The sequence below is a fragment of the Kogia breviceps genome, chromosome 4 (assembly GCF_026419965.1).
Source record: "Kogia breviceps isolate mKogBre1 chromosome 4, mKogBre1 haplotype 1, whole genome shotgun sequence".
NCBI lineage: Eukaryota > Metazoa > Chordata > Mammalia > Artiodactyla > Physeteridae > Kogia > Kogia breviceps.
The window spans coordinates 69519986-69537204 of NC_081313.1; positions in this window are offsets into that span (position 1 = coordinate 69519986).

Here is a 17219-nt window from a genome sequence, read left to right on the forward strand (position 1 = left end):
TCAAAACCATATATGGACCCCAATGTTCACTGAAGCACTATTTACAATAGCCAAGACATGGAAGCAACCTAAATGCCCATCAACAGATGAATGAATAAAGAAGAGGTGGTACATGTATACAATGGAATATTACTCAGCTATAAAAAGAATGAAATAATGCCATTTGTAGCAACATGGATGGACCTCCAGATTATCATAGTAAGTGAAGTAAGCCAGAGAAAGACAAATATCATATGATATCACTTATATGTGGAATCTAAAAAAATGATACAAATGAACTTATTTACAAAATAGAAACAGACTCACAGACTCTGAAAACAAACTTATGGTTACCAAAGAGGAAATGGGGGGGGGAATAAATTGGGAGGTTGGGATTAACATATACATACTAATATATATAAAATAGATAATCAGAAAGGACCTATGTATAGCACAGGGAACTCTATTCAATACTCTAATAACCCATATAGAAAAAAATGTGAAAAAGAATAGATATATGGGTGCGGCTGTTGGCGCGGACACCAGGGACAGGCATGGGCGGCTACTGCCGCCTCCAAGAAGTCTGTGTGCGAGCACAGGTCACTCTCCACACGGCCCCTGCCGGAAGCCTGTGCAGCCCACCACTGCCGGGGTCCTGGGATCCAGGGACTGCTTCCCTGGGAGAGCACATGGTGTGCCTCAGGCTGGTGCAGCGTCACGCCAGCCACTGCTGCCGCGGGCTCACCCCCGCATCCGTGCCCCTCCCTTCCCCCGGCCTGAGTGAGCCAGAGCCCCCGAATCAGCTGCTCCTTTAACCCCATCCTGTCTGAGTGAAGAGCAGACGCCCTCGGATGACCTACGCGCAAAAGCGGGGCCAAGTCCAAAGCTGAACCCCAGGAGCTCTGCGAACAAAGAGGAAAGGGGGAGGTCTCTCCCAGCAGCCACAGAAGCAGCGGATTAAAGCTCCACAATCAGCTTGAAGTGATCTGCATCTGTGGAATACCTGAATAGACAGCGAATCATCCCAACCTGAGGAGGTGGACTTTGGGAGCAAGATATAGTATTTTCCCCTTTATCTCTTTTTGTGAGTGTGTATGTATGTGCTGCTGTGTGAGATTTTGTCTGTACAGCTTTGCTTTCACCATTTGTCCTACAGTTCTGACCGTTCCAATTTTTTAATATTTTTCTTCTCAATAATTATTTTTTATTTTAATAACTTTATTTTATCTCCTTTCTTTTTCTTCCTTTCTTCCCTCCTTTCTTCCTTCCATTCTTCCTGCCTTCCTTCCTTTCTTCCTCCCTCCCTTCCCCCCTCCCTTCCTCCCTCCCTTCCTTCCTCTATTCCTTCCTTCCTTCTTTTCCTCCTTTCTTCCTTCCTTTCTTCCTTCCTTCCTTCCTTCCTTTCTTTCTTTCCTTTCTATTTTTTCGCCCTTTTATTCTGAGCCATGTGGATTAAAGGCTCTTGGTGCCCCAGCCAGGCATCAGGGCTGTATCTCTCAGGTGGGAGAGCCAAGTTCAGGACACTGGTCGACAAGAGACCTACCAGCTCCACATAATAACAAACAGTGAAAATCTCCCAGAGATCTCCATCTCAACACCAAGACCCAGTTTCACTCAACGACCAGCAACCTACAGTGCTGGACACCCTATGCCCAACAACTAGCAAGACAGGACTACAGCCCCATCCATAAGCAGAGAGGCTGCCTAAAATCATAATAATGCTACTGACATCTCAAAACACACCACCAGACATGGACCTGCCCACCAGAAAGACAAGGTACAGCCTCATCCACCAGAACACAGGCACTAGTCCCCCCAACCAGGAAACCCATTCAACCCACTGAACCAACCTTAGTCACTGGGGACAGACACCAAAAAACAACAGGAACTATGAACCTGCAGCCTGCAAAAAGGAGAACCCAAACACAGTAAGCAAAATGAAAAGACAGAAAAACACACAGCAGATGAAGGAGCAAGGTAAAAACACACCAGACCTAACAAATGAAGAGGAAATACATAGTCCACCTGAAAAAGAATACAGAAAAGTGATAGTAAAGATGATCCTAAATCTTGGAAATAGAATAGACAAATTGCAAGAAACATGTAACAAGGACCTAGAAGAAATAAAGAGGAAGCAAGCAATGATGAGCAACACAATAAATGAAATTAAAAATACTCTAGATGGGATCAATAGCAGAATAACTGAGGCAGAAGAACAGATAAGTGACCTGGAAGATAAAAGAGTGGAAATAACTACTGCAGAGCAGAATTTAAAAAAAAAACAATGAAAAGAATGGAGGACAGTCTCAGAGACCTCTGGGATAACATTAAACGCACCAACGTTCAAATTATAGGGGTCCCAGAAGAAGAGAAAAAGAAAGGGACTGAGAAAATATTTGAAGAGATTATAGTCGAAAACTTCCCTAATATGGGAAAGAAAATAGTCAATCAAGTCCAGGAAGCACAGAGAGTCCCATACAGGATAAATCAAAGGAGAAACACGCCAAGACACATATTAATCAAACTATCAAAAACTAAATATGAAGAAAACATATTAAAAGCAGCAAGGGAAAAAAAACAAATAACACACAAGGGAATCCCCATAAGGTTAACAGCTGATCTTTCAGCAGAAACTCTGCAAGCCAGAAGGGAGGGGCAGGACATATTTAAAGTGATGAAGGAGAAAAACCTACAACCAAGATTACTCTACCCAGGAAGGATCTCATTCAGATTGGATGGAGAAATTAAAACCTTTACAGACAAGCAAAAGCTGAGAGAGTTCAGCACCACCAAACCAGCTCTACAACAAATGCTAAAGGAACTTTTCTAGGCAAGAAACACAGAGAAGGAAAAGACCTACAAGAACAAACCCGAAACAATTAAGTAAATGGTAATAGGAACATACATATCAATAATTACCTTAAACGTAAATGGATTAAATGCTCCCACCAAAAGATACAGACTGGCTGAATGGATACAAAAACAGGACCCATATATATGCTGTCTACAAGAGACCCACTTCAGACCTAGGGACACTTACAGACTGAAAGTGAGGCGATGGAAAAAGATATTCCATGCAAATGGAAATCAGAAGAAAGCTGGAGTAGCAATTCTCATATCAGACAAAATAGACTTTAAAATAAAAACTATTACAAGAGACAAAGAAGGACACTACATAATGATCAAGGGATCAATCCATGAAGAAGATATAAAAATTGTAAATATTTATGCACCCAACATAGGAGCACCTCAATACATAAGGCAAATACTTACAGCCATAAAAGGGGAAATCCACAGTAACACAATCATAGTAGGGGACTTTAACACCACACTTTCACCAATGGACAGATCATCCAAAATGAAAATAAATAAGGAAACACAAGCTTTAAATGATACATTACATAAGATGGACTTTATTGATATTTATAGGACATTCCATCCAAAAACAACAGAATACACATTTTTCTCAAGTGCTCATGGAACATTCTCCAGGATCGATCATATATTGGTTCACAAATCTAGCCTTGGCAAATTTAAGAAAATTGAAATCGTATCAAGTATCTTTTCAGACCACAACGCTATGAGACTAGATATCAATTACAGGAAAATACCTGTAAAAAATACCAACACATGGAGGCTAAACAATACACTACTTAATAACGAAGTGATCACTGAAGAAATCAAAGAGGGAATAAAAAAATACTTAGAAACAAATGACAATGGAGACACGATGACCCAAAACCTATGGGATGCAGCAATTGCAGTGCTAAGAGGGAAGTTTATAGCAATACAATCCTACCTTAAGAAACAGGAAACATCTCAAATAAACAACCTAAGTTTGCACCTAAAGCAATTAGAGAAAGAAGAACAAAAAAACCACAAATTTAGCAGAAGGAAAGAAATCATAAAGATCAGATGAAAAATAAATGAAAAAGAAATGAAGGAAATGATAGCAAAGATCAATAAAACTAAAAGCTGGTTCTTTGAGTAGATAAACAAAATTGATAAATCATTAGCCAGACTCATCAAGAAAAAAAGGGAGAAGACTCAAATCAATAGAATTAGAAATGAAAGAGGAGATGTAACAATGGACACTGCAGAAATACAAAAGATTATTAGAGATTACAACAAGCAACTGTATGCCAATAAAATGGAAGAAATGGACAAATCCTTACAAATGTACAACCTGCCGAGACTGAAGCAGGAAGAAATAGAAAGTATGAACAGACCAATCACAAGCACTGAAATTGAAACTGTGATCAAAAATCTTCCAACAAACAAAAGCCCAGGACCAGATGGCTTCACAGGCGAATTCTATCAAACATTTAGAGAAGAGCTAACACCTATCCTTCTCAAACTCTTCCAAAACATAGCAGAGAGAGGAACACTCCCAAACTCATTCTATGAGGCCACCATAACCTTGATACCAAAACCAGACAAAGACGTCACAAAGAAAGAAAACTACAAGCCAATATCACTAATGAACATAGATGCAAAAATCCTCAACAAAATACTAGCAAACAGAATTGAATAGCACATTAAAAGGATCATACACCATGATCAAGTGGGGTTTATCCCAGGAATGCAAGGATTCTTCAATATATGCAAATCAATCAACGTGATACACCATATCAACAAACTGAAGGAGAAAAACCATATGATCATCTCAATAGATGCAGAGAAAGCTTTTGACAAAATTCAACGCCCATTTATGATAAAAACACTGCAGAAAGTAGGCAAAGAGGGAACTTTGCTCAACATAATAAAGGCCATATATGACAAACCCACAGCCAGCAACGTTCTCAATGGTGAAAAACTGAAACCATTTCCACTAAGATCAGGAACAAGACAAGGTTGCCCACTCTCACCACTCTTATTCAACAAAGTTGTGGAAGTTCTAACCACAGTAATCAGAGAAGAAAAAGAAATAAAAGGAATCCAAATTGGAAAAGAAGAAGTAAAGTTGTCACTGTTTTCAGATGACATGATACTATACATAGAAAATCCTAAGGATGCTACCAGATAACTACTAGAGCTAATCAATGAATTTGGTAAAGTAGCAGGATACAAAACTAATGCACAGAAATCTCTGGCATTCTTATACACTAATGATGAAAAATCTGAGAGTGAAATTAAGAAAATAGTCCCATTTACCATCGCAACAAAAAGAATAAAATATCTAGGAATAAACCTACCTAAGGAGACAAAAGACCTGTATGCAGAAAATTATAAGTCACTGATGAAAGAAATTAAAGATACAAACAGATGGAGAGATATACCATGTTCTTTGATTGGAAGAATCAACATTGTGAAAATGACTCTACTACCCAAAGCAATCTACAGATTCAATGCAATCCCTGTCAAATTACCACTGGCATTTTTTTACAGAACTAGAACAAAAAATTTCACAATTTGTATGGAAACACAAAAGACCCCGAATAGCCAAGGCAATCTTGAGAACGAAAAATGGATCTGGAGGAATCAGGCTCCCTGACTTCAGACTCTACTACAAGGCTACAGTAATCAAGACAGTATGGTACTGGCACAAAAACAGAAATATAGATCAATGGAACAGGATAGAAAGCCCAGAGATAAACCCACACACATATGGTCACCTTATCTTTGATAAAGGAGGGAAGGATATACAGTGGAGAAAAGACAGCCTCTTCAATAAGTGGTGCTGGGAAAACTGGACAGCTACATGTAAAAGTATCAAATTAGAACACTCCCTAACACCACACACAAAAATAAACTCAAAATGGGTTAAAGACCTAAATGTAAGGCCAGACACTATCAAACTCTTAGAGGAAAACATAGGCAGAACACTCTATGACATCAATCACAGCAAGATCCTTTTGACCCATCTCCTAGAGAAATGGAAATAAAAACACAAATAAGCAAATAGGACCTAATGAAACTTAAAAGCTTTTGCACAGCAAAGGAAACCATAAACAAGACCAAAAGACAACCCTCAGAATGGGAGAAAATATTTGCAAATGAAGCATCTGACAAAAGATTAATCTCTAAAATTTATAAGCAACTCATGCAGCTCAATAACCAAAAAAACCAACAACCCAATCCAAAAATGGGCAGAAGAACTAAATAGACATTTCTCCAAAGAAGATATACAGATTTCTAACAAACACATGAAAGAATGCTCAACATCATTAATCATTAGAGAAATGCAAATCAAAACTACAATGAGATATCATCTCACACTAGTCAGAATGGCCATCATCAAAAAATCTAGAAACAACAAATGCTGGAGAGGATGTGGAAAAACGGGAACACTCTTGCACTGCTGGTGGGAATGTAAATTGATACAGCCACTATGGAGAACAGTATGGAGGTTCCTTAAAAAACTACAAATAGAACTACCATACGACCCTGCAATCCCACTACTGGGCGTGTACCCTGAGAAAACCATAATTCAAAAAGAGTCATGTACCAAAATGTTCATTGCAGCTCTATTTACAATAGCCAGGACATGGAAGCAACCTAAGTGTCCATCAACAGATGAATGGATAAAGAAGATGTGGCACATATATACAATGGAATATTACTCAGCCATAAAAAGAAATGAAACTGAGTTATTTGTAATGAGGTGGATAGACCTGGAGTCTGACATACAGAGTGAAGTAAGTCAGAAGGAGAAAAACAAATACCGTATGCTAACACATATATATGGAATCTAAGAAAAAAAATGTCATGAAGAGACTAGGGGTAGGATGGGAATAAAACACAGACCTACTATAGTATGGACTTGAGGATATGGGGAGGGGCAAGGGTAAGCTGTGACGAAGTGAGAGAGTGGCATGGACATATATACACACCAAATGTAAAATAGATAGCTAGTGGGAAGCAGCCGCATAGCTCAGGGAGATCAGCTTGGTGCTTTGTGACCACCTAGAGGGGTGGGATAGGGAGGGTGGGAGGGAGGGTGATGCAAGAGGGAAGAGATATGGGAACATATGTATATGTATAACTGATTCACTTTGTTGTAAAGCAAAAAGTAATGTACCATTGTAAAGCAGTTGTACTCCAATAAAGATGTTAAAAAAAAGAATAGATATATGTATAACTAAATCTCTTTGCTGTACATCTGAAACTAACACAACACTGTAAATCAAATACACTCCAAAATAAAAAGAGAATTAAAAAATAAAGTTAAAAAATAGTCTTTTCGAAAAATTACAAAATTATAAAACCTTGTCAAAATTAAAACAATATAGATATGCATAAGGTGAAATATGAAAATTTCTTTTTACCCCTTCCCCATGGCACTGTTAAGAGTTTGATGTGCATTATTCCAGAAGTTTTTCTGTATATACACACACACAGATTTTTTATTTAAACACAGGATAGTATCAAATTTTTTGTGATTTTATTTAACTTGCTTGCCTTTTTCCTCCCAAATAACCGCATATTTTAGAGATCTTCTTCCCCAATCCAATAACTATGCATCTAACTTACTCTTCAAGGGCAATTTCATAAAATGGATGTACTATAACTTATCGAATCATAGTCATATTTCTGAATAGGTTGTTTCCAATTTTTGCTATTACAAATATTGCTGTGAGCAACATTCTTTCTCTAAGAACTGTTTCTGCCCTCCCACCAAAGACCCCCAGAAAGTAAGTTGGGCTTATTTCTTGCTACAAAAAGGGAGACCATGCATAATGGAGAACCATGAGGGATCTCAGTAAGAAGGTGTTAGAAAACACACAATTGGGGTTTTGGTTTGGTCATTTGGGGTAAGGTTCCAGGAAGCTGCCTTTTAAATTTTGTTTGTTTTGCTTTAGTCTCACTCTATCACAGTCACCAAGTGATCTTGTCCAATGTTAGTGTTCTAGGAGATGTTTTAATGTCCAGGAGAAGAACAGCTCCTTCTGGCTTTGGGTGCCAGGTAAGCAACTAGCACCATCAAGACCTCGCTGTGTAAGACCAGTTCCTGGGTGTTAGGGGCTGCTTTTCTCTTTCTCAAAATCATTCCTTTGGAAGTATTTATGCAGTGTCAGGATCAAGGTGTATGTGTATTTTAAATTTTAAAGCTATTTCCAAAAGTTTGTACCAACACCTATCCTACCAACAAAGGAGGGGTGGTGAAAGAAGAGATGGAAACCCCAGTGGGAAATTTCTTCTAATGAGTAACTTTGCTCAGAGCTGATGCATATAGCCAGGATGCTCTCATCTGCTATTTCTGTGGAGGGAAAGTAAGTGGGAGGAAATCTGGAAAAAGTCTTTACTACCTAGAACCTGAATCAAAGCTTTTTATCTCTGTCTTCAGTCTTGGGTCTGCATGTCACTAAAATGCAAAGAGCAGAACCTCGTGGTTTTTTCATACCTTTGTCTTTTATTGATATTTTCTACAAAATGGGGAAGAAAATATTTTGTTATAAATAATTTTATTCGAAGTGGAGCCTCGGTCTGCCTTTATCTTTTTCCTGAGCAAACAGACCTGCTGCTTTTACAACTATCTGGCAGTTGGTAGTTTCTTATCACTTTTAGTTTTTAATTGATGATGTCTCGCTTGATATTTCAGAGACCAAGCAAGACGAAAGTGTTGTTTCTGGCAGAGAACAATGAATTGAAAGAAAGAGCATGAGACGGGCATTGAAGATCAGCATAGAGAGCTATCATAGGCCCATTAAGTAGTCCATAAGTGTGAATTTAGCTGAATTAATTCCATTACTGCATACATTTGTTGGTAAAGAAATGTAACATGTTGGCTTATACTGTATAAGGATTCCTGAATTCCCTCAGCATTGGAAGGTCAATTGAAAGGGGAAAAAAAAAAGAATATTTTATTAAATGTGATTTTGATGCTATCTGGTCTCTTGAAAAACACCATTCTCTACAGGGGCACGGAGATCTTAGCTTATTTGAGAGTCATCCTAACCACAGTTTTAACATTTCAGGGATTATTTTGCTTAATTCTTTGACGTGTCAACAACTTTTCTTTCTTTTTTTTTTAAACAAATTAATAGTCCTCATATCACTGCAGTTATAGCAAAGCAATCACTTATACTCAAGGCTTCTGAATGTTTAAAAATTAATTTTTTCCGCTCTTAATTATCACTTGTCTCCTCTTCTTTTTACTTGGTCATTTGTTTAATCTCTCCATAATGGTAATAAAGACCTCAAAAATAAGATGGGTTGAGGACCAAACTTGTTTTATTTAAAATACATTCCTAAGATAACACTAACCGATTTTCAAGGCCTGCCTTACTCTGATCTTATCCAATCCATTTGTTTTAGAAAACCTGGATCAGAGATGTCTCTTGCTCCACTGAGATCCTAATTAAGTAATTAGTTATTTCCACAAACAACTGGCTCACAAAACTCATAATGTTAAGAGGCATAAGCAATCAAAAGATTTTTCTTTTTCTTAACAAAGGCTTTTTTATTTTTAATTTAATTTTTTAAATTATAGTACATAACATAAAATTTACCACTTTAAGTGTATAATTTGATGGTCTTAATTTCTAAAGAGTTAATTTTAGGTAATAATTTGATAGTATATACATTGGGTCTTAGCTCTTTGCTTCTTTGTTTGGTTGTTTCAAATTTTCTGTAAGTTAAGATTCATCATAAGTGTTATGTGGGTCTACCAAAAAGAATCTTTTCTCCACAGCCCAAACTCAGAGGAAATGATTTGTTGACTACTTTAAAAGAAGGTGAGCTGGTGGGATTCTCTCTTTTATGAATATGATTAAGAGTGATACCACCCAAATAAAACTGTTCTTATATAGGGCACCAAGAAGTGGTTTTCTATAAACTCTAATAGAAATGTTATAAAGTAGGAAGTAGACATAATTTCACCAAACAGAAGCCAGGACTTGCAGAATAGTCCATGGCTCTTTTTCCTCTCACTGTTACAGTTTGTGTAAATTGTCTTTGGGAGGAAAGGCCAAGGCCTTGTAGTCTCCTATTCTAAGCTTAGTGCTAGTTTTTCAAATCAAGTGTAGAGACTTTTTTTCATGATAAATAGTCTCAAAGCCAGATATTCCAAGTTTCTTGGCATAGTATTTCATCTATTTCCTGTTCATTTCAACACACGACCTCTATTCTGCAGTCAAGACAGTTTCTCTGTCCCACACTTTACTTATTCATCTATTTAATTCTTCACTTTTTTCCAGAAAATATATATTTTTTAGTTTTAGTTTTAGTTTTTTTTCCATTATATTGAAAACTTAAAGTGCCTTTGTAGTATCTCTTGTCATCATCAGTGGAAACAAGACCTTTGATGTACTCTTGCAGGGAGTATACATGACTAAATATCCCTTTTGAGGCAGTCTGTCCCCTCTTTTGCTTCTTCAGAATCTGGGCTTTAGGGGTTCTGTGGGGCTGATGTTTGTGTAATGACCTTGATATTTCCTGTGTCCTTGGGCCTCTGGTCAGTCTCCTTCAGGCATTGATAATCTGATTTCTTTTTTATAATAAAGGACACGGAATTCCCTGGCAGTCCAGTAGTTGGAAATTCATGATTCCACTGCAGGGGATGGGGGTTCAATCCCTGGTCAGGGAACTAGGGTCCCCCATGCTGTGCGGTGTGGCCTGCACTGTTGCTAAGGATGTAAATCAATACAGCCACTATTGAAAACATTATGAAGGGTTCTGAAAACATAAAAAAATAAAACATCTTTGTGGGAATTCTCTTCTGCAAAGCCGTAGGGCCAGGACTTTGTCACTGACCACTAGTTGAAAAAAACAAAACTAGACTGCTGTAAGGTTAATTAAAGGGGGACTGGTGGTTAGAGTGGATGTCTGGGTCTAAACCAGTGCTGGGCCTGCAAGGCTGGTCTGGAAACACACCTGAGGACTGGTCAGTCTTTCAAGCTTACATCATATCTTTTCTTTGCTCTGCATTTCTATATCATTCTCCACTCTACAGACTGGAGTCCTTAAACAGCAAAGGAAACCATAAACAAAACAAAAAGACAACCCACAGAATGGGAGAACATATTTACAAACGATGCAACCAACAAGGGATTAGTCTCCAAAATCTACAAACAGCTCATGCGGCTCAATATCAAGAAAAAACAAACAACCCAATCAAAAAATGGGCAGAAGACCTAAACAGACATTTTTCCAAAGAAGACATACAGATGGCCAAGATGCATGTGAAAAGATGCTCAACATCGCTAATTATTAGAGAAATGTAAATCAAAACTACAATTAGATATCACCTCACACCAGTCAGAATGGCCATCATCAAAAAATATACAAACAATTAATACTGGAGAGGGTGTGGAGAAAAGAGAACCCTCCTACACTGTTGATGGGAATGTAAACGGATATAGCCACTATGGAGAACAGTATGGAGGTTCTTTAAGAAACTAAAAATAGAGCTACCATATGATCCAGCAATCCTACTCCTGGGCATATATCTGGAGAAAAACATGGTTTGAAAGGATACATACACCCCAGTGTTCACTGCAGTGCTATTTACAATAGGCAAGACATGGAAGCAACCTAAATGTCCATCCACAGATGAATGGATAAAGAAGAGGTGGTACATGTACACAATGGAATATTACTCAGCCATTAAAAAGAATGAAATAATGCCATCTGCAGCAACATGGATGGACCTGGAGATTATCATACTAAGTGAAGTAAGTCAGACACAGAAAGACAAATATCATATGATATCGCTTGCATGCAGAGTCTTAAAAAACATGATACAAATGAACTTACAAAACAGAAACAGACCCACAAACTTAGAGAAGGAACTTATGTTTACCAGGGGAAGGGTGGGGGGATAGATTGGGAGTTTTGGATTGACATTTGCACACTGCTATATTTAAAATACATAACCAACAAGGACCTACTGTATAGCACAGGGAATGCTGCTCAATATTCTGTAATAATCTAAATGGGAAAAAAATTTGAAAAAGAATAGATACATGTATACGTATAACTGAATCACTTTGCTATATACCTGAAACTAACACAAAATTGTTAATCAACTATGCTCCAATATAAAATAAAAATTTAAAAATGTTTTAAAAAAAGAAAAATAGGTTAAAGAAAGATAGAAGGATAAGAAATAAATATGTGATGAAATACATGTGATAAATGTAAAATCTAGGTAGTAGGTATGCATGTATTCACTGTAAAATTCTTTCATTGTTCCTCTATATTTGAAAATTTCCATAATAAACTGCTAAGAAGATTTTTTTAAAAGTCAGTGCTCTCTCACAACCTTGCTTGGCTCATAGCCTAGTTTATGGCACCTTTACATGGCCTATAGGCTGCCAAGTAGTTCTGTTTTTAATTTCAGCTTCCCCAAAATGAGTGGCTGATTACACTTGTCTTTTCACAGACCCAAGGAACTGAAAACATTATAGTGCAAAATCACAAACTTGGATGTATGCATTGTGTTCACAATCTCTGGGCACATTGATATGCTCTGAGTAACTGTGAGATAATTTCTGCTTGCGGTGAGAGTACAAGGGAGGTAACCCTATATGACAATTTTTGCAGTTTAAGTTCGTCTTCACGTGGCTTGTTTGGGGTTCAGACTAACTTTAGTGTTCCTTTCACTGATTGAGGTGCTTCCTGCAACCCTAAGAGATGACAGGAAACTCACCCAATACCAGAGGCTCTCTTCTTCACCCACTTGTTTCAGAATGTCTGTGAGTCTTGGTACTGAATGGTGTTAAGAGTTAATGTTATTTTAAAAGGGTTAAAAAATGTTAAAATGTGTTCACAATCCTCAGAGCAAGATATTTTTTTCTTTATATGTTAAAAAAAATCAAAAGGAATTGGCTTTACTAAATAAGAGGAAGATGGCTTTAAGTGGTGTGGTCTGACAGTAATTTGTATTAGAGTCTAGAAGAGCACATTTGTAATGTCTTGTGGTAGTACATTTATCTCTTGGTGACAGAAGGAATAATTGCTTTAGAAAGCATATCAGTAGCTATTTAAAAATTTAACTCTTTATTTCCTCACACCTAAGGTTACAAAATTGAGAAGAGAAAAATATTATGAGAAATACAACCTAGGTAGAACAGTTATAAAATTTTGGTTACCAGTAAAATACATACATTGTCCATTTTCAAGGAATTGTGAAAAGTCTGGAAAAATAATGCAAATACTTTTCATTATAGATAGGTATATATTATTTACTTACAGGTATTACTATCATGTCCTATTATCGTTTCTGCCTGTTTTGCCTCTGGAACCTGGTTTTCAAGTTAAAGATACATATCTAAAGCGGTTTTTACTCAAAGATGAACTGTGTCCGGTAAGTTGTTAATTAGACTTTGCTGTCCTATGTTTTCAAATTTGGCAGCTCTAATGGCTTCTTGACTACTAGGCTCCTTTTTATCCATACTTTATGTAAAGTCTGTTCATTCTTCAGGCCCTTGATTTCCCCTGAAAAGATCTGTTGATATTTATGTCTCTCCTGGTGTCCAGCCAACTCCCCAAGGGCAGGAATGACATCTTATATGACCCCATCACAAGGCACACTGCTTGGGTACAGGCAAAGAGACATCTCAAGGTAGTGGGATCACATAATTTATTTTTTAAGTGGATCACTTCTGAGAGTGAAAGAGATTAATAATTATGCTGAAAAAGCAGGTGTAAACTGTCCCAATCAAACTAGGATGCATGATTACTCTTCTTCAAAGCAGCCAGGGGGGAAACAAAGGCGGAATACTACTGGAATCAAAATTTTTAAAGTGAATTGAGTATATTTTGGTAGACAAAGATTTAACCAGTAAAATATCTTTTTAATTATTTTTATTATAACCTATTGTAACCCAAAGTTAAACATTAAATGTGACATTGTCTCCTCAAAGTGACCCACAAAGTTTAAAAAGAACAAAGATTGTATAGTCTATATACTATATAAATATACAAATATATACACACACAATGCATACATATAATGTATATATATAGTATATATGGTATTCCTTGATCTGTTTGTATTTTTTTTCCCTTAAGTCTGTTGGTTTTGCACAATGAAGGAATATACAATTTTGAGAGAGATTGATTTCCTAAAAGGACCAGTCATTGAAGGAGGGGTCAGATTTCCAAACTAAAATTAACCAGTATTCAGCTTGTGGCTGGCACATAGTAGGCATTCAATAAATATTTGATGAATGAATAAATAAATCAGTGATGAATTCTAGCTTAGATTTTTTTCCCCCCTGTAAGACCTGTGGCAAGCCAGTATTTTCATCTGGTTCATGCTGTTTCTTCAATTTATCTAGGTCACTTTGAATTCTGATCTTTTCTTTTGAAGTGTTAGCAACCCCTTCTAACGGTGTCATCTGAAAAATACTACCCGTATGAAAAGTGTAACTGAGTTAAGCTAGGAGTGTCATGTTGGATATTTTCTTAAACTAGAACACAGTTGGAAATTATTACACAACCAAAAGCATACTTCATTTCAGTCTTATCATGCCCGCCTTGTCCACATTTGACTGATTTTTCCTTTTATCATCCATAACCGATCAATCAGCTTCTTCACTAAATAGAAAGTAAGATGCACAATGGAGCCTCATGAAAATTAGAGTACAAGAAAGGTAATAGGGAAGGGGTGAGGGCATGATAAAAATACCCTGTAAGCCTACTTTATAAATTATACTCTAGTGCATACCTGCTGTATTTGCCTCAATAGCAAGTCTTGACATATAATGTATAGAAACAATCTACTACAGATAGTCCCATAGGGCAGACGTAAATTCTCTAATACATTCACATGTCCTCTTTCAAAAATTTGGTAGGAAAATATCTTTTTGCTGAGATCATAATTCTCAAGTTCCAAAACCAATTCACTATTTTGTTATCAATTAAGCTTTTACTTAAATCAAGCAATAATAATAATCTCTCATTATGTTAAATTCAAAATGCTTAGTCTTCTAAAATGCACAGAGCAAAATTTTTAGTTTTTTTTAAATAAAGATGAATAGTATGAAATAAGCCAATCAGTGACTATATATGCAATATGAAGGAAATAACTGAGACAATTATCCCAGTAATTTAAAATAAATTCTCTTTTGCCTATTTATTTATTTGATAAATGAGGTAAAAGTTGTCTCATTTGAGTTTATATTTGTGGACCCATGTGACCATGGAAACTACTAAAAGCCACTGCTCAAAAATTAGTGGATTTTATCTACATTTTGATCTTTTCTTTCTTATTCTTAAATTTAAAGAAGACTTTTACACTTTCTTCCTTTTATAGAAAAAAATACAAAGCATTGTTTACTAATATATTAAATAATTAAAAACTTTAATTTTGTACTATACGCCTTTTTTCATTTGAGGAAACTATGACAATGTAGGTAAAAGATCAATATTTCCATGGAATAAGTTTCTAAGAGAATTCCTTTTGTTGACATAACAAAGGAAAAAACATCCTTCTAATGATAAAGACCCCATGACTAAAACATGTTTAAAATTCCAGGAGCGTGATGTGTTTTAATAGCTCAGGACTGCAGTCGCAACACTCCCTTTGATCCATAAGTGGCAGTATGTGTTTGTATGAGGAGGTACAGTTGGCAGTGTGAATTCCCAATGTTGATGATGATCTGTATGTCACAGGCTTCATCGCCAACAATGCTATATGCAAATTAGTGATAGCTTCATGCCAGGGTAGAATACCATTCACAGAGTAATTGCTAGCATTTTTCCTGGTCATTCTACACATGGAATGAAAATAATAACTATTTAGGGACCTATTTCTATAAATTAGCAGAATAAAAGCATTATGTTGTACACATTTTTCACATTATTTTTATCACAATTAGAGATGTTCTTTTGGTTACATATTTAATATTATATAAAATGGAATTTTAACACACTTTCAATATTTAATCTACTCTGCACTTTTTAAACGCTTAGTGCTTTAACATAGTTTAGTGTATGAGAACTATTTAAAATAAAATAAATTCGGTTGCAAATTATTTGAAAGTCTTTAAATGCCATAAATAAAATACATGATGATTAGATGTGTGAGAAATTACTCTCAGTTGCTGTGGTAGTACATGGAGCACAAATGTTTAAATTAATTTTTGCTTCACCTAAAAGTGTTTGCTGTTTCTGAGCTTTTCTTTTGAATTTATAAGAGGAATAGTACACGTGGAACTAAGCACAAATAATGGAAGGGATAATTGTTTCTAATGACAAGAGCTTAAAATTCTTAGGAAGGGAAATTCAGCAACAGATTTTGAAAGTCTATGAAGTGAGGAAAAAGGTACTAATAGGTGAATTAGAAACCTAGGAAATTTCTGTTACAGCATCTGTGGGCTTTCCTCATTCCATTTAAATTTTCTCTCATTTTAGAATTGTAGTAATATGTACTCCTCCTTTTCAGTTTCACATGCAAAAGTAAGGCAACTGCTTCCTCCATACGCAAAATGATTTGTAAATGCATTCTGTGAATAAAACACATTAAATGCCATTTGCATATAGTACGTTAACACATGTGAAAAATGGTTCACATAGTACATTAGGAAAGGAATAAACAGAAATGACTTTAAAATGCCCGCTATATTTATAACAATTTAAAAGATAAAAGAGCAATGAATTTCAGGTGCATTGGACTTAATTCCATGACAGTGTTTGCTTTAGAAGCCCTTATTTATTATTATTATTATTATTTTTTAAACTCTCCTTTGCCAATTGCAGTGTTAAGCTGCCAAGATTTTCAGAGCTGACCAGGAGGTGGAGAGCTCCTGGAGCTCATGCAAATGAGCTCTTCTCTGCTGGCAGCCTACAATGACTAATTCAAAAGAGCACTTTAACCCAGAAGATGAGTCTGAGCTGAATATCACCAGCCAGAAACCACTCCAGTGTCCCATGTTAGGTGGGAGGTTGCTTTCCAAATAATATTTTACCTTCCAAAATTCACTGGCTCTGTTTCCAATGATGGAAGAGTTCATTTCCTCCATTTTTTAAAAGTGGAAATCCCCATACACTTAAAACCTCTCAATATTTAAATAACATTTCTAGGCACTGTTTCTATTTCCCTCAACTTATATAACACCCATTAACAGGAATATATATGTACATCTTTATTTCCAGGCTGTCTGAATTATATATGGCTAAGTTTCAGTGTTTAATAATATACTGAATCTGAAAGAAATGTTGAAAAATATACAATGTGTGTAAGCCTCAAAGTTTATTAGGTTTCCTAGTGTGAACTGGCACATGATGTAATTTTCAAGAACAGTATAACGGGGGTATGTTGAACTGGTGAGATTCAAGTCCAGCAGTATATT